The following is an 18,408-nucleotide window of genomic DNA, read 5'->3' as shown; positions in this document are numbered from 1 at the left end:
GGTTCCTCGATTGTAGTCGCAGCTGTTGCGCAGCGCAGCGACTGGATCCACTTGAAGCCGCAGCGCACGCCACTGGCAACGACACTCCCCGCGACGCCGGTTAGTCAGGCAGGCCGGCCGTGCCGCGTTCTCCCCCCTCGGCTCCTCGGGGCGTGGCGGGGGCGGTGGCGGCGCCGCCCGGGTGTTGCGGTCGCCTATCGGGTGGCTTGTGGTGAGAGCTAATCCTGTTGAAAATAGAAATGTTTGCAGCCTCGGGTTGGCGCGCGGAGGATGGGAGCGGAGTGGGGGTTCGGGGGGGGGGGGCGAGAGCGATGCCACCGGCCCCAAGGAGTCAGTCATCCATGTGCACAAGGAGAGATAGCCTAATCTTGTCACAGACGCTGCGAAGGGGGGGGGGGGGGGGGGTTGAATCAAAGTCTCAAGCTGTTGGTTGCAAAGACTTGAGCTTACGGAGGTGATATGGGAAGCTCACGCGAGAAACCGAGAAGTTGTTTTTCTTCTTGGAGAGCTTTGATGCCGTTCAGCTCCAATTTGCTTCGGCGTGCATTTGTTACGTATTGTATTGCGCGCCACTTTGAAATTAACGCTCCCGTCGAGGGTACGATTGGATCGTCATCATTTTCCGTGTTTTCCTTTTTCCAATTTATTGATTTATTTATTTCCGGACTATAGAGTGCACCTTATTATATATTATTATACATATTATACGGCCAAGCTGACGTTCTTTCGGGCGGCGAAACAAACGTGCCGCTTAAAAGACTCCGCGTTCAGGTTTTCATTCGAGCAGCAACAATGTAAATGCAAGTTCAGCATCGGTGGGCCTGTCACATCTTCCTTCGGCGCTTACATGCGTCCGTGGTAGATTACATTCCATCCTCGTCGAATGCAACTGTGATTTATGGCCTAACAAGGAAAGTCATTACCTTTAAAGCCTCCGGTTTTCAAGCACCACTTTTTTTAAAAATGTATTTTATTTGGTTAATCTCATGTCATGAGATGAAATATGGGATTTCTGTCTGCTCCCGTCATAGTGTGAGAACATCAAGTACTACGTGGCCAGGTTTAATATTCAAGCTTTGGAACCGCTTGCAAGATTTGAACGTAGCCTGACTTTGCTCCTCCCTTTGCCACCTCGAACCTCTGATTAGAACCACAGTCAGAGTGAGCGCGCTAAGCTAAGCGATCTTAGCCACGGCTGCTACGTTGCGAGCAGGACATATTTAGTGTTGCGAACACTAAAGGTTAGCGGTTTGATGCTAGATTTTTTTTTGGGGGGGGGGGATGCACAATGCATAGACACAGATCTGTCGATCTAGTTCTCTATCTACACGCATAAAAAAATGCAGAAGAGGTCCCTCTTAGAAGATGCTAGGTAATAGCCAATGGCAGAGCAGCTACAAGTATGTTGCGTTCAGGAAACTCGGAGCTGCAAGTAGCAGACCAAACTGTATTTTTACCTTTTGTGACTTGAAAATTTCGAATGAAGAGACGTTTGGAAGCAAAGGTACCACTGTGCATGATACACAAAATCAATACTAAAAAAGTAGATGTAGTATAAGTACCACCTTGCATCATTGATCGAAACAAAAACTGGCCAAAAAGTCACAAAAGTTTCCGTCATTAACTCATTCAATCCCAGCCATTTTCACTGGAGCAACTCCCTCAATCCCAGCGTTTTACTGGATTTTGACTGAGGCAAGGCCCACAGAATAGTTGGTTCTAATGCTATATAAACATGGAGCTTACCAAAATAAAGTTTGGACTCTCTTCTTTCAGCAGAAAAAAAAATGTTTGATCTTTTTCCATTCTTCAGCAATCGGCATGACAAAATGGCTAAGTTTCATGAAAATGGCGATTCCTGGGCAAAAAACGGAGAAAAAGAGCTTTTTGTAAAAGCATGCATTTCAAGCACCTGAAGCACCACTGCCACCTACTGGTCACTTTTTTACATGATTTACAATGCAAACGGCTTATTCTCATTCACAGATTGCATCAGACCCTCCTCCTCTCTATGACGCAAAAAAAAAAGACTTAGACGTACAAGTACGTCCTTGGTAGGCGGGGCCTGATTTTAAAAAGACGTACAAGTACGTCTTGTGGAATGAAAGAGTTAATTTCTCAAGGAATCGAATCAATCCCAGCCGGGCTGTCCTGGTTGTCTTTGAAGACATTTTGCCTCTCGTCGAAGCAGGCTTCATCATTTCTTTCAAGAAAGCTCGATGAGGACTCCACCGGCTTGAGTCGGTGTGGGAAATCGTGCTGCCGCGTGAAGCGAGGCGAAACGCCTTTGAGGGCAACAGTCCAGTTACGACGGACGCGCCGAAGTTTCTGTCACCGAAGCAAAGGAGCAAGACGAGGCAGGCGTACGTTCGGCAAAGTGTGTTTTGCAGCCCGCGCGTCGCAGAATGTGACATTTTGAGCCGCGGCGCAGATGCTAGTAAAGCTCCGTAGCCAGACATCATGCTCGGAAAGTAATTGTTGTGCCACTAATGAGGCGGCTGATGGCTGCAACATCTTGCTGAGGAGGAACAAGGTGTCTCTATTAGTGCAGACAAATTACTCAGGCGCAGATGTTAGTAAGTAAACCCGGCGAAGCAAACGTTGACTTCACATTTAAGTGCGCTAGCATTTATCCGTGCCGTTGCCGTGTCACACCGTCTCAGTGTTAGTCTTGAAACTATCCGGCATGTGATTGTGGATAACGCTCCGAGCGGCTCTCTTTCTCGTCAAATCTTCCCTGCGATAAATGAATAATTCATCCGCGGCCGTGTCCAACCCTCCCCACCGCGAACGACATATTTCTACATCTCCGAAGCATGAGAGTCTCACACCCGCAGAGAGAGAAATGGAGCGTGTGCTTATTACTGGCGACAAGTAGAGATGTGAACTTTGCGAGCGAAGACCGCATTTTTCAAACTGTGCGGGACGACAACACGGGCAAGTAGCCACTTTGACAAGGTATCCGGCCGCTCATGGTCGGGGTGTGTAGGCTCAAGGATTTATTTCATTTAACATGCCGAAACATTTTTGGGCCGCCCTTAATTTCGTTTCACACTGCACTTAGCAAAGCTCGCTATGCCGTCGACCAAATACATTCCCGGCGCACGTGCAGCCGCGGCATGAGGATAAAATGCCGTGCCGCATCGCGATGAGGGCGTATGCGGCACCGGCGGCGTGACGGCAGAAGGAGTCGGCGTCGGCGGCAACGTGCGTCAAAGGACGAGCTTTTAGCCAAGTTTCAGAGCCAATGGCTTGAAGAAAATGTGATTAGTAGCTTGGAAAACGTTGCCAAATATGGACCTGCTTGATACTGGCGCTGCGCCTGTCTGGTATCGTGTCCTATCCCACGGTCAGTGCAGTGCCGCAAAAACCAAGTGCAGTGTGAAAAAGACTCACAGGCCACATCATTAGGTACATCGAGCCATCCTTTTGAGCCATTGTTGAATTTGGAATGATCCAAATCCTCTGATTACACTCTCTGAAATCTTTCAGAAAAAAAATAAACAGCTGAGCAAGTGTGGTTGCATAAGTGTACACACCCTCTTATAACTATGTTCAGAATGAACCAAGGATGACCAAAGTGATGTCAAATAGAAGTCAACACACACAAGGGGCTCGGATTAATTCCAAACAAAGTTTAGCTGCACTATTTTGTGGGGTTCACTTACTCCTGGCATTCAAACAGGGGTGTGTAGACTTTATCTATCCACCGTGCCTATTTCAAGTCACAAATTAATATTTCTTGCTCACGTGATGCCAATTTAGTGAGCGCGATTTTGATGCAGCGAAATGTCTCTTTTGCAGGTAGCTGATCGTTCGGAGAGGCCATGAGATCTCAGGGAGGAAATGTGGATTAAGGGCACCCCAGCGCACCCCATCGCCTGCCTCTCCTCTCGCTCGCCTGCACGGCAAGCAGCCGCAGCGGCACATTAAAAGCAGCGGGCCGACACTCACCTCCTGTAAGTAACACATCGACCTTTTGGCAAATTCACCGGAGCGTACAGTCACATCATGCTGCCTGTTTGCTCAAAGTAGCCATCTTGGATCCATTGTGTTCTGGTCGCCTCATAGTTAGTGTATAATACTATATATAATATATAATTGGTCAGTGTCACACCGTCGCATCAAACGTTGACGTGTACGAGTGAAATTACAGTTTCACGTGCCCCCCCCCCCCACACACACACACTGTAATGCCATTATTTTGTACCAGCGCTGAAAAGCACGCCACCATTTTTAGCATTTTTTTTTAAAATAAAGCAATGGTTGTATAAATCAAAATAAAACCGAGTTCAAAAGAAGAAAGAAAGAAACAAATCTGTTTTCTTGAAATCGGATTAGAATAAGTAATAATTATACTCGATTCATTGGTATGGTTACAAGTGTTGGATGTGAGCTTTGAAGGGGCGTGGCCTAGCGTCAGGTTGGCAAGTCATTTCAACGTGAGCTTGAGTTGTGGCCCGCAGCAGCTCCTTTGCGAGTGTTCCCATTTTGTGTTTGTATGCTTGACCGTTTGTCCCGTTGAATCAACGGCTGACTGGGGCTCTCCTTGCCCACACGCGAGGGCATGAGGGGGCAGTATTGCCACTCGAGCGGCGGCTTATCTGAAGCTTGCCCCGAATTTTACGCCGCAAGACAAAACAACCCCCCACCAAAAAAAAAAAAACAAAGTCCCTCGTAAACCGAGAACGTCTCTCCTTGAACCCCGCCATTTAAATTGTCGTTACTTTCCTCGTGATCACGGCAAAGTGTATCGGCATTTTGGAACTACCAACTGCCGTGGCGCCTGTTTTGCTTTTTTTTTTTCTTCTTTTAACTTGCCCGGGTGGCTCAATATGATCAGTTGAGCATTATCGCTCCAAGCAAAGCTGTCCGCTCATCTCACAGATCCTGATTTTTCCCCAAAGGTGATTTGACACTTTCTGATAACACACAGATCCATTATTTATTAGCCCCCCCGCATTTTTCACACTCGCATGTGCACAGACCATCTGTGCCGCGCCATCTTGAAATCCCACCATTTGGCTTGGTAAACCGTCAAAACGATGTCACGTGATTTCTCTCGGCGTCGACGGGTGTCATCGCAAACTAACACGAACAGAAAAAAAGCGGAAAAAAGATCAAAGCCTCATTCGTATCAATTTCCGCATCGCTCTCCGAATGGAGATTATTTTACCCGGGGTTTTTTTTTTTTTAACCCTTTCTTTGTCAAAGTGCTCCGCTACATTTTTCTGACGTTAGGCTTTTGTGACGCTATCTACCCGACCGATCCGTCAGTTGCTGTCGCAGTCGCCGAACAGATTTACATCCACTTTCAGAAAGCCGTCCGGTTCCAATCTGATTCCGCGCCTTTTTCTTTTTTTGGGGGTCCACTTGACGCTTCCCAATTGCGTCGCTTGAAGCCACCAAGTGTGAATCCAGCCCGAATGGTCTCGCAGCAGCTTGTCATTGATATTCCATTCGCTCATTAGGCCCCAGGAAGCCATTTTCTTTGAGATTTAGTGGTCCTCATTAGCCTACTTTGTTTGATGACACCCCCCTCTGAATGTACTGCCTCCATTCCTCACCTTCTTTCAGCTGCTTCGCCGATGCAAACTTCTTTGAGCACGGCTTAGCTTCGACCCCGTAAAAGCGACAAAGGCAAGGACACCCCCCCCCCCAAAAAAAAAGAGGGCCTATTAGGTTGGCGTTCCTCGGAAATGTGTCCAGTGGACTGTAACGATCTCCCTATGGGCGACGGAGACACGTTCGCTTTCCAAGGGGGGGATGTGCGTCATGAGGAAGTGCCATCACTTCAGCTCCTTTGTGTCGATGGCTCCAAAATGGCCAATTTCCCATCCGGGATGTGTGTTTTCACGATTTTATCATCCCCCGCCGTAGTTATTTAGTCGCACTTAGGCCCATCAGTCATCGGTGCTGTGTTGAGGGGAGGTCGACGGGCAGTAAAACTGACGGACGGCCTTCCGCATGAGTGAAGACGTATGAGACGGAAACAAGAACAAGACTGTTCTTTTTTTTTTTTTTTTTCCCCCCCCCAAGATATTTTCAGTACCATCAAATGGTGCTATCGGAGGGCTGGGAAAAAGACAAAGCAGAGCGTTTTGAATGTGTTGTCTCAATCCTTGAAAATGTGTGAAGTTGTTTTGTGTGGAAGACACAATTCGACTCTCCAGTTTTATTTGGCCGCCCCAACATCATTCGGAATGCAGAACGTTGAAGTGACAAGGGCAGCTGTTCAGATAACCACAAAACAAACGGGTTACTCTTAACTCGCTCGCTGTTTATATTCATCGTGAGCTTGTTTGTGAAAGTGGGGCAACGTTTGTCATGACTAACAAATCCCCTGCGCATGGCGGTGGCGCATCGCTTTGGATTAGAAATCAGCACAACTTTTGAGTGGAAGATAAAAACCAGGGCGTGAATATCGGCTTGTCGCCGCGATTGCGAGGAAGAGAAAATGCAAAACATTTTGGAAGTGGGACACGTTTAGGCATCTCACACGCCAATAAAGTCTGGGTATCATCATCATCATATATGGTATAAACCGACCGAGTATTATGAGGAAATATGATGCAGTTCATGGAGTGAAATAAACAACAACAGAAAACTCCACAGATGTGAGCATCAACTCACGGTGCGTTAAAATTGGTTTCTTTCAGTAAAATAATCCATCCATCCATCCATCCATCCATTTTCCGAACCGCTTGATCCTCACTAGGGTCGCGGGGGGTGCTGGAGCCTATCCCAGCCGTCTTCGGGCAGTAGGCGGGGGACACCCCGAATCAGTTGCCAGCCAATCGCAGGGCACACAGAGACGAACAACCATCCACGCCCACACTCACACCTAGGGACAATTTAGAGCGTCCAATCAACCTGCCATGCATGTTTTTTGGAATGTGGGAGGAAACCGGAGCACCCGGAGAAAACCCACGCAGGCCCGGGGAGAACATGCAAACTCCACACAGGGAGGCCGGAGCCGGAATCGAACCCGGTACCTCTGCACTGTGAAGCCGACGTGCTAACCACTGGACTACCGGGCCGCCTCTTTCAGTAAAATAATAAAATAAAATGTAATTCTTCCATGAAAATCTCAATCTCGGGTTTGTTTTCGATGTTAAATATTTGGATGTGTCACAGAAGCAAAAAAATCTTAGCATTAAAGTCACTGTTCAATATTCCTTCTCACTCGAAGGTTGTTTTTTCCGCTTTTTGGTCAGAAAAGAATGTTTTGGGCGAACCCAACTTGTGTTCACCCGCCGATTACTAGGTTGCGCCATGCCGAAACACTCAGTGGGGAAAGCCAAGCAGATTTTAATTGTAATGAAACTTGTGGTGTACTTGTTGCTCGAGATGGCACGGCACTAAAACTCTAATTTTAGGTCAATCGGAGCAGCGGTTTGGGAGCCTCGGCCAGCCCAATTGTCATATTTTGGGCAAAAAAGAGAGGTGGGCGCCTTCTTTTTGAACTCCAGGGTCAATTTTCTTGCAAGAAAAGAATCTCCGCTTTCTTATGGGCAGCTCTGCTTTGAACGCAGCTTGACAGTTTTGAGTAATTCCAACACCCTCGAAAAGCATCAACACTTGATGGCTTGATATTTTATTATATTATAAGATATTATTGTCTATTATCTGCTTCTTCTGTCCTAATCTTTGAAGCGCAGTGTGTAGTCGCGAGCAACAGGTTTCAAATGTCCCCTTTCATCCCAAAGAAAGTCCTTGTGAAAGTTGCCCCAAAAGCACGGCGGCGGTTTTCCCGAAGCGCAATAACACAGCAACGCTCCCCATTGCTTCCCGATAAGCCGTTCAAGCCGCTTGTGTGCGGAGAAGCCAATCAAAGCATTACAACGGTTAGCGCGCCGTTGTAAAGTGCGCTTCGGTGATTACGAGATCTTGCAAAGCTTTTTCACGCCCTGCGCTAATGTTGTCATGCGGAGCGGCCGGACCGCGGTGAGTGCTGACCCAAAATGTTTGTTTTGTTTTTTGGGGCATGGGGGGGTGGCAGCAGAGGGAGGGGTGTGTTGTTGACGCGCGCCTTTGCTTTACACACTCTTGAGCTTTGAATTTATTTTCGGCATGCGCAATCTCGATTTATGAATTGATTCACTCGGAATGTGGTCACGTTCTCCTCGTGAGCATCACCCGAGTTGCGATGCTTGCTCTGCTAGCGATGTTTCCACTCCTGGCCAATCATTGACCATGATTTTTTTTTGGGGGGAAATTAAGAAAACTTGATGTACTTTTTGATAGTGATGACACAACGCTGAATTTCATATTTTAGGTCATTTTGGATCAGCGTTTCGGGTGCTACGGCCCGCCAAATTTTGCCATTTTGGGGCGTGGCCATAAATCATTTGATTCCAAATATCCCAAGAACTACTGGGTCAATCTTCGCAAAACAGATATCAAGAGAAACGGAATTCAAGAACAATTCCAAATATGTATTTTTTATGAAGATTGGTGCATATTTGAGTGACCCGTAATTTGACCTCAAATTTTAGCTTTGTGGGTTGTTGACTCTTTTTTGTTGTAGCTGGTGTTTTTGGTGAAACCAACCCATGTTCCCCTGCTGATTTCTAAAGCACAGCAAAACATTTTTTATGAATATATATATATATATATATATATATATATATATATATATATATATCCATCCATTTTCCGAACCGCTTGATCCTCACTAGGGTCGCGGGGGTGCTGGAGCCTATCCCAGCCGTCTTCGGGCAGTAGGCGGGGACACCCTGAATCAGTTGCCAGCCAATCGCAGGGCACACAGAGACGAACAACCATTCACGCCCACACTCACACCTAAGGACAATTTAGAGCGTCCAATCAGCCTGCCATGCATGTTTTTGGAATGTGGGAGGAAACCGGAGCACCCGGAGAAAACCCACGCAGGCCCGGGGAGAACATGCAAACCCCACACAGGGAGGCCGGAGCTGGAATCGAACCCGGTACCTCTGCACTGTGAAGTCGACGTGCTAACCACTGGACTAGCGGGCCGCCCTATATATATATATATATATATATATATACATATACATATACATATACATATACATATGTGTATATATATATATATATATATATATATATATATATATAATTGCTTTGTGCACTTTACAACTAAAAGGATGAAAAAGAGGTCCAATCGTTTCTGAACAGATCACATTGCCCGCGAGTGCAGCTTGACTTTTGGAAGTCTGTTCTTCAAACAGAAGTTTCAGCTTGACCTAGTTTTGGCAGGAAAGGAAGAAAAAAAATGATAAGAGCCCCCTCGCCCTCCCATTCCACCGCGTTGTCAATAGCGAAAGATTGCGCGGCTCACGGCTCGCCTTGTTTTGCATTTTTGGTAATAAAGCTGAGGGAGAAAAAAAAAAAAAAAACAGGCGCGATCTCTTGGAGCAAAATGTGTGTTTGCCCAAGATTTCTTCTAATCCGGGCTGCAGAACTCCAAACAAGAATCCAAGGTCAGCCTTCCGAAGGATGCCAGGGCCGCACTTCTATCGTGTTGCGGGATTTGCGGCTTCTTGATTCATGCTCAAACTTTTTTTTTCAATTTATTTTTTGGTCAGAACAAACAAAAGTGCCCAAATCAAAGGCAAAGCCACACGTTGCATAGCGACAAAATTCTTCTCGTGGGGAACTTCAAGTACAAGTCGTCAAGTCCACACTTGAGTCTGAGTCAAGAGAAATACGATAAATAAGATAAAATAAACTACTGTGCAATTGTCAGGCAGCAGTTTGATCTTAGTCCATATCGACGTCCAACATGGACGTTCAAAAAAAAAAAAAAGTTCCAGTTAGCTTTAGAAATTTAAGATTTAGTTTTCATTTTTAAAAAGCATTTTCAATTTTCGTTTATTGCGTTAATTATAAAAACGATGTTTTGGTTGTAATTTTTTCATTAGTTTTGGTTAACTCGAATAACCTTGGTGTCTGGACGTTGACGTATGGCAAGCGCATCCACTTGCAAACATTTAACTGTGGTGTGTGTGTATGTGTGTGCGTGCGTGTACGTGTGTGTGCGTGGTGCGTGCAGTCGTCATTATTTTGAGTGATATTCAAATGTCTGATTGAATTAATCTCCCGGGTTTATGGCGTGCGTTTTAACAGCCCTTTAAATTGATATTTGCTGCACATTCATCTCATTTGAAACGCCCTCTGTTCCTCACACAGGGCTCATCATCGGTCAAAATGACAAAAAAATAAAAATAAAAAAAAGGGACACGGTGGTGTTCGCTAAACAAATGCGCAGGCACAATCGGGCAGAAAGAAGCGAGGAGGCTGCTGGAGCTTGACTGGAGCTCTCCAATAGTTTTGCATCCGGGCCCTTTGGAGGATTTCGTTTTGCCAGCAGATTTCATTCATTCGTTTTATTTATTTATTTATTCATTCTGTGTGTGAGTGAAAACTTCCTCTTGTAACGGCTTAATCCTTTTTTTTCCCTCCCTCCCACTCGTCTGTAAAGTGAGCTTTTAAAGTGATTGCAAGGCGTCAGCAACATGAAGGTCACTGGCCTTGGTCAACCGAGCACGATACGAGTTTAGTACCGAGCGGCTGCCGGTCTGGTTCCACATCAAATCTTGGTGCCTTTCCTCATCAAGCGATGGCTTGAAAAAACAAAAACAAAACAATGGCAATGAGGGGAGGTGAGATTGCCAAGAAGCAGGCAAAAAGGTGGACATCGCTCGATGGCTCGTTTGATTTTATTTTTTTTTTAAAGCCTTTCATGAACGTTGTAACCTGATCAGATCATAAACTGTCCGTCCACAAAAAGATTGATACATGCAGCTTACTTCGAGATTCAAGGATGATGACGGGAGATGAAGGGACCATATGATAATTGATTATAATTTGAGGCAGATTGAAACAGAATATAGGGGGGGGTGGAGTGTTTTTTTTAATGGTCAATTTGTTAGTGAGCAGACTGGAGAATGAATGGGTGAGAAAGGTGACATGGCAAATTGTGTTCTGAAGTCTGCAGGATACTTCCAAAACAGAAAATGATTTCTTTGTTTGTTCTGTTTTGTTTTTAGTTTTTTTTTTAATTGCACCAGAATTTAATTGGCTTACAAACGCGGGTGTGAAAATTGGCTTTGAATATTTTTTGTGTCATTTAACGAACATCACTCAGCTTGTTCCGGGGAACTACGGCGAACAGTGATGGTTTTTTTTTGTTTGTTTGTTTTTTCAATTAATTGATAAATCTGATCGATTTTTAAATTCCACCGCTTTATTTCAACACCGGACTTCATTTCAATATGACAGTTGCTTGAAAGTGCTCTATCAATACAATTGAGTTGCGGAAAAGGCACAGACGCAGAGTGATTCTGGATCGCTTTGTTCCGTAAACATCCGACCGAAAAAGACACAAAATATTGATCGTTGTTTTCCAAAGTTAAAGGCAAAGTCGTATTTGAATCGAACACAAAGAAACGTCAGTCTGCTCTCATGGAGGATGACAGACAGCCCGACAACCTGAGAGGCTGGAGGTTTTCGACTATTTCATGTTCGACAAGGTCTCACTCTTCTCCAAATAGTTGTCGATTAATTTGATCACGGATGAGATGTCAATTAATCGACGAGTAGTTGCACCTCTACAGAAACACGATGAGGAATACTTTACTTTTGAGGAAACTATATAATACAGTGAACTCCGCGATATGCAAATTTTTTTTCCACTGTAGTTTCTTTAGGAAAACTGTCAGCGGGCATGGCCGCTTTAGAGCGCCTTGTTGTTGGCCATGACTGCGCACATTTTGCGCAGAGAGATTGAAAAATGAGGTGGTGCGGCGGGTAGGGGGCTGAAATTTGTTTTAATAAGTTTGACAGCCATTTTCTGGAATAAGACTTGGTGCTGGCGTGGCTGATTTAGAGTGCCTCATTGTCACAGAGTGGGATACATTCCGGCCAGTTTCATGCTTCAAACTTCTGTCTCTGCAGGCATCTGTGCGGATAAAATAACGAGTTGACAAATGCGAGCGAGCAAGTGCGATTTACACGCCGAAGACGAACCTGTACCGTTTTCGTGACGGCACCGAGAGCCTCCGTGCTTCACGCCATGTTACCAAATGAGTGCGCTTGTTTGTTTATTGCATTTTCTTGTCCCGCTTTTGTGGCTGTCGGAAAAAAAAAAAAACCTTTCATTTAAACCCTCACTCTCCAAATTGCCTTTTGGCTGGCTGCACGTTGATGAGAATGTGTTTTTCGTGTTGCGTGAATGCTTTATGGAATGCGACTAACGAGCATAATCGAATGCCAATTTACAACCATTCCGAACGCGGGTCCTGCAGAGTGGCTTTTGACAAACATTCGGCAGTAATTTCACATCGTTTGAGTGTCAAGTATGAAATAAGTCGAGAGCGATATTTGCTCACCGATGTGCCTCAAGCCGATTATTCAACTTTGCCCTTTCGGAGAAACTCACCGAAGCGGGACATCGCGCTGTCTGAGTGTCGCGGCCTTTGCGGCTTTCCCCGTTCAGATTGCCAGGACGCAGTGCCGTGAACGCAAATCCCTTGTCGAATTCAACCCCGTCCGTCCGTCTGTCTGTCCGTCCGTCGGTGTGCTGCGTCGTGTGGCCAACAGCAGAGCAAAAAAGGTGTTTCGCGAATCCGGCGTTGCCACGGTTACTTTGAAAAAGTAATCTGTTTACTTCACCGATTACTTGACTTTAAAAGTAACTCTGTTAAGTTACCGATGCTAATGCTGTCAAGAAATTGACCACCATTGATGTTTCAGAATATATATATTTTTTAAATAATAAATAACATTTTTGTGTGACGGCGTTAAATTTTCATCCTAGCGATTGATGCACCCCGTGCTAACTGGCACCTGGTGAACGCAGATGGCGAGCGGCGGGATTGAAGTGTGAATAAAAACAAAGTTGAATGGATGATTTACGGCCAAATGGAAACGTCAGACAGTTAGCGGGATGAGTTACATGCACAATAACGGCGGCGGCTGTCACAGGCGCTGCCGGCTATGAATCAACAGACGGGCGCGGCGGCTCGTGTGAAGCGGCTCGCGCGAAGCTTCGTTTTGCTTCGAACCACCGGATCGGTCGCGTACTTAGCGTTAATTCGACAGCGACAACATCGAGGTAAAAAGTTCCTCGAGTTCAGATTCTGAACGAGTCTGCCCTTTGCCCATTGAAATTGGACTTTGTCGTAATTGCGTCTGCTTTTAACAGGCAGGCCAATACCTCCGTTTTAGTTCTGATCGTAGCCATGGCAGAAATTCCTCAGGTTGTTGTCAAGGTGGGTGTGAATGGGACCATAATTAGATTTTTTTTTTTTTTGGTCAAGGTCAAGAACGAGTCCTCCAGGTAAATAAAGCTTTTTTGTGTTAGGATCTCTAACAAAATGCAAAGTGCACCTTTTGCAAAGGAGAGAGGATGATTGCATTCCCCATCGATGCATTTTTCACTTACGCATAAAAAGCCACAAATCAGCTTAAGGTGACCTTAAAAACCAACATTGTGAATACTATCTGGAGGGATAACACGGCTTTAATCAATAAAAGTAACAAATATATTTTCACATGAGTAGTCGAAAATGTATTTTAAAAAAAACCTCTACAAATCACAAGCATATTTTCTGTCACAATTATCCCTTTTGGGTGTTTAACACTCATTGTCCTCTCGCGAACTAACGACCAGCTAATTCTCCAAATGCAAAAACTTACTGCTTGCCAGCTCACAAACAAATTCTAATCAAAGTTAAATGAAAGTTGTTTGCCCTCTAATTAATTTAACATACGAGTCTCTTGCCAATTTAGTTGCAGAAATTAGTGCTGGTTGAAATAAGAAGCCGTCATGATTTAGGTGACAAATGTTGTTGGCGGGGGGCGGGGCGGGGGAGGGGGGTTCTTCCTTGCTTTGCACGACCTTATGAATCATTTTGGTCACTCATTATTGCAGTCCCAAGAGTTAAAATGTGGACCTTGCACTCTCTGGATTCCAGCAGTTGTCGATATGAGACGCAGTCTCGATCCACACAGGGGCGGGCTAGCCTAAATGTAGATATTTGCACAAAAAGGTGCAAATGTGGGACATTAAAAAAAAAAATAATAATAATAATAACAAATAAATAAATAAACAAAAATGCGCCGTTGTGGGTGTGAACACAGTTGACTTGATTAACTGCCAGTTGAAGCAGATGATAGACAGATTTTGTGACATGGACGCTTGGACTTCACAGTCGAGAATTACACCTGATTTTGGGTGAGAGGCAGGTTGCATCCTGGACTGGCCACCAGCCAATCGCGGTGCTTTATCTTGTTCTTTGTGGTCCAATTTCGGCTTCATCTTTGGACGTTTGTTGAGAAATGTGTGAGCTCGAAACTAAGACAGGAAGCCTGAGTTTAATACTGTCAATGAATCTTGGCGGTGGCAGGTTACAGTAAGCTGCACATCTGCGGAATGAGCTGTTTCAGCGTTGGACGCATTTGGCTGCAACGATACGAGACCCACAAAAAAAAGGCCATTGGATACAGTCAATAAGTTGCAAAGCAGACTCTCTTATACTTGCACTCGCATATACTTGCAAAAAGATGATTAATACATGCCATTCATTTATTTTAGCCGCGTGACATATTAGACACCATCGCACCAAGTGGCAGCAAGGAATGCGTTGCGTCCCACAAAAAAACTGAATCGATGGCCAAGGAGTCGTTTACTGCCTATTGAGAGGCGATTTGTTGGGCGTTGTTTCGGTGCTACGTGAACGATAGTTTCTCGATAGCGGTGTAAGGGGGGTGACACGCGTCAAACTGGCAACGCTGGAGCTGACGGCGCTTTAATGACCGGCAGACGGGAGATCATTGAAAAGCGGCAAGGGTCATGAATCATTTGCAAAAGAGATGCATCAACCAAAGCGTTAATCGTTTTCGTTCTGATCGGGAGGAGCCGAGAAACTTCCATTAGGAGGTTTTTTTGGGGGGTGGGGGTGTTCTTCGTCAATATTTTGGCAGCTTTTTCAAGATGATGAAAATAGCACATGTACCAAAACAAGGACACAAGCATGAAGGCAAACTGTAACGGAACGGAAAGGTCAGTCGTCGTAAAACCGAACGAGCAACTCGCACGAATTTGTTTGCTTTCTTGCGCTTTGGTCCACGTGACACATATTGGCTAGTCCAGCTAGTGAAAGTAAAAAAATTGTCTCACAATCACGGTGTGACCGACTTTGCGTTGCAGGAATTGAAGTTTGAATGTAAACAAACAAGGCTCGCACCACTGCAGGCCGAGCTCGTAGCGTCACAGACGAGCAATATTCTCGGCGAAAAAGAAATAGCATGCCTGAAACGCTGTCATACTGTCGTCGAAACGATTTTGCGTGACTGCCAAATAGACGCAGGGTTGCAAAGCACAAAACAGGCAAATGTTTCTGCAGCAAACAATAAATACAAGCCCCGATATTCTCTGCGAAGAATATCACCGTTAAAACGCCGTAAATAGCTCAAAATGGGTTAGAGGGGAAAAAAAGCATCCTGCAGGATATGTGGAGTGGGACGAAGGCCCGGCGTTAAAGCGAAGTCAAGTAAATTGAGAGTCGGGATGAAATGAAATTGGAATGGTTTTCATCGATTGAGCGTTACCAGCACTAGACTTTGGTTACTTGCCGATGGCAGAGTAAAGGCTGTTCGAAAAGCGGCGGTTCTTTCGGCTGCTGAAAGAACTGCCGAAAGAACAGTTGAACAAAGAAGTGAAGAATACATACATGCAAGTATTGACGAGTCCTGATGAATGCGACGCGTACGATTTCGATTCGATGCCACGGCGTTTACCACGTCCAAATCAAATCCCAAGGATCTCGTCGTCTCATTCGGCAGCGCCAAAACAATCAATCGGCACAATACAATGCGCCCACCCCCACCGGTGACCTCCAAACTCGTTCTCGCTGGTCTTCCGCCATGTTGTGAACGTGTGCAGCCAGACACGGACAGATGCGGCGCTGCTTGACCGACAGCGGTTCATATGCGACGGAAAGAGCGCCGTAAATGGAGGCGGACGCGACCGTGGCGTTTGGTCTCCTTTTGATCGCTTGATGAATTAACCCCGACAATGGCTGACGTCATCAAACACGACAGCCGGGTCGTGATTGTCCACAGGAATTATTGTGATCTCATGAGCTTCATTTCCTTGGTGGAGGAACCAAATTATTACATGTCATGGCTGTCCTGTTAAAACAACAAAAAATGTGTATAGTTTGTAAAAACAGAAAAAAAAAAAAAAAAAAGACAGGATCGATTGAATATTGCTACATTCCGAATAAATGATGAATGTGAATACAGTACATCCTTGAAATTCACACCGCATACTTTCTTGCAACAGAACCTTTTGTAACCCCCCCCCCCCCTCCACCCCCTCCAAATCATTCTCGACATTAAACTCGACAATCGTGAAGACATTTGAAGCTGCCCCCGGGGGCCTCGATCGAACCACACAACCAACATCACCTCGATTTTTCAAATTTTGCAGCGATTTCCTTCCGCCGTAACGACTGAGCTGGAGCTTTGAGGCAGCAGCCGAAACGGCCGATTTGTTTTGTCTCCGGAGGACGCTCTCGCAAGTAAAAACGCTGATAGCTTTTTTTTGGGGGGGGGGGGGAGACGTCTCACGCCAAAGGCCCACATCGTTGATATTGTCGCGAGTCGAGCGCGCTGAGGAAGGTCGGGGGTTTCAACCAAACGACATTGATGAAATATTCCCAAGCGCGGGTCGCCGCATTGTTGAAATGAAGCGTCGCAGGCCTGCCGTTACGCGTGGCGGCGCGGGCGGGATGCGCGTGGGGGTTAAACAGCTGCCCGTCACTCGGCGAGAAAATGAGAGGACGTTTCAACAAAATACAAGAAAAAAGGATTTTCGATGCCCCGGTGGCACGCTAATGTGCAAAGAATGACAAAGAATTTTGCGCCATTGATGACAGGTTGTCAGCTTGTGAAGCTGGAAAGGGGGCGGCCTGGTTTGGCACCATAACGAGCTTTTCAGAGGGTTTTTTTTTCTTTTTCTTCGTACTGCAGTGTGAGTCAAATGATGGTCAAGGGGGAGAATGGAAGGAGGGGGGCTGGGGGGGGTCTCAGAAAAAAAAATACCCTGTCACCAGGCGGGGTCCAAGCATATTTCAAGGAGGGGGGCGGTGCCCCGCCCCTCCCCCGTGCCAAACACTCAGCCAGTGACTTTACATTAATAGACACCATATTGATAAGCTGAGGCTTATTATTATTATTATTATATTTTTATGTCGTGGACAATTTGTGTTCTGTTCTGTTGTGTAGGTGTCCCTAATGTAGTGGCCAATGGCTCGGAGTCTCGAATGTCTCCCCCCCCCCCCCCCCCATACGATGCCGCATTGCACAGTGGCAACCCAAACCTTGCGTTTGCTCACCGTCCGCCTAAACCGAAGAGAACATGAGATCAAATGTTGCCCGGCATGCAATCGCTCCAGACTTCGGCGCCGATTTGGTAGTGCCGTCGTTACCCTGGAAGCTGGAACGTCAGCTCGAAAGTGATTGACCGCATCTGCCCATCCGGAAGATGATGGCGCGGGGATGGCGGGTGACCCGAGCGAGCAGCTCTCGGAATAGCGACGCCGCGAGCCAATAGCGCCTCCTCACCCCAACAACAGATTAAAGGTGTGTGTGTGTGTGTGTGTGTGTGTGTGTGTGTGTTTGTCCATGCACAAGCTCTTATGTCTCGGGGATGGGGAGTGGCAACATTTTTTACAAGAAGCTCTCATGTCAGGAAGCCATTGTCTGTGCTGGGAGACGACAGGCGGGGAGGCCAACGATGGATGATGCCCCACAGATGAAACCCCCCCCCCCCCCCCCAAAAAAAAAAATTATAGCGAGGCATGTTTTTCAAAGGCCGGGAATGTTATGAGACCGGCCCCTTTCTCATCCGCTCTGTCTCGTCGTCGTCAAGCTTTCAACTGGAATGCGGCACGCCGGTAATCACCGCCAGTCGGAATCAAGCAGCCAACCGTCGACTTTCATTCGGTTGTAAAATCGGCATGAGTAATTCCATAAAGAGATTGATAGCGCGTGGATTAAAAGCTTCTCTTCACTCATATCTATAACTCAAGCGTCTGTAATTAGCTCTCTTCAAATATACTCACGACAACAATTTATTGACGACCCAAGCGGCTACCGACCATGAAATGAATCACGCATGAAGAATGATTTGCGCCAAGATGGGCCCTTTACCCCGTTTTTTTTTTTTTTTTCGGTTTGTCCTCTGCCCGCGTCATCGTCCCTCCGTCTTGAATCATATCATAATCATCCTCTATCCCCGTCCGTCCTCATCCTTTTAAAGCGCTTCCGTTCCAGTCCGCCCGTGACATAAAACAACAACAGCAATAAAAAAAAAAACATATTGTCCGGAAAATACGGTCATTCCATATATAA

General features: G+C 46.0%; 1 protein-coding gene across 2 annotated transcripts in view; it reads left to right on the top strand.

Annotated features, from left to right (window-relative positions):
* Positions 1–18,408, top strand: part of lingo1a (leucine rich repeat and Ig domain containing 1a) — a 95,536-nt gene that overhangs the window by 44,845 nt on the left and 32,283 nt on the right. For both annotated transcript variants that reach the window (XM_086109723.1, XM_086109722.1), the window contains exon 2: positions 3,805–3,959. The gene's annotated coding sequence lies outside the window, so the exon portion shown is untranslated. The remainder of the gene's footprint in view (positions 1–3,804; positions 3,960–18,408) is intronic.

The sequence above is a fragment of the Hippocampus guttulatus genome, chromosome 4 (genome assembly GCF_054856545.1).
Source record: "Hippocampus guttulatus isolate MCC_2025c chromosome 4, RoL_Hgut_1.0, whole genome shotgun sequence".
NCBI classification, from domain to species: Eukaryota; Metazoa; Chordata; class Actinopteri; order Syngnathiformes; family Syngnathidae; genus Hippocampus; species Hippocampus guttulatus.
The sequence above is the reverse complement of the archived record's forward strand: the minus strand, read 5'-3'. Positions and strand labels throughout refer to the sequence as shown.